The sequence below is a fragment of the Portunus trituberculatus genome, chromosome 15 (genome assembly GCF_017591435.1).
Source record: "Portunus trituberculatus isolate SZX2019 chromosome 15, ASM1759143v1, whole genome shotgun sequence".
In the NCBI taxonomy this organism is placed as follows: domain Eukaryota; kingdom Metazoa; phylum Arthropoda; class Malacostraca; order Decapoda; family Portunidae; genus Portunus; species Portunus trituberculatus.
In genome coordinates, this window is record NC_059269.1 from 5,205,671 (window position 1) to 5,206,128 (window position 458).

A 458-nucleotide genomic window follows, 5' to 3' on the forward strand; every position below is an offset into this window, starting at 1 on the left:
GTACTCCTGTTTTTCCTTCCCCACATTCCACTTGGTTTACCACCATCTCCTTCCTTAACATTATCATGGCTCCTCCTTTACCCCCTCTGTCTCTCCTCCATACATTATACCTATTATCCAAGTCTATTTTGATTGCCTAATTTAGTTTTGTTTCAGCCAGGCATACAATATCCGGTTCTTCTTTCTTTATGTAATCTCTTAATTCTAATTTACTTGATAAAACCCGTCTATGTACGTATAACATCATTTTTAGTCTCTTGCCCTTATCACTTTTAGTTAGACTTGCTCCACTTTTTCCTCTTCCTTCTCTTTTATATACCATTTCCTTATCCTGTGTGTGTGTGTGTGCATTCATAGTTGTGAATACACACACACAAACACATCAGCTATACTGTGATACGGTTGACAGTGTCTGGCCCATTGTCAAAAAATAAAATTGGGCTCGGGAGCAGTAGTTT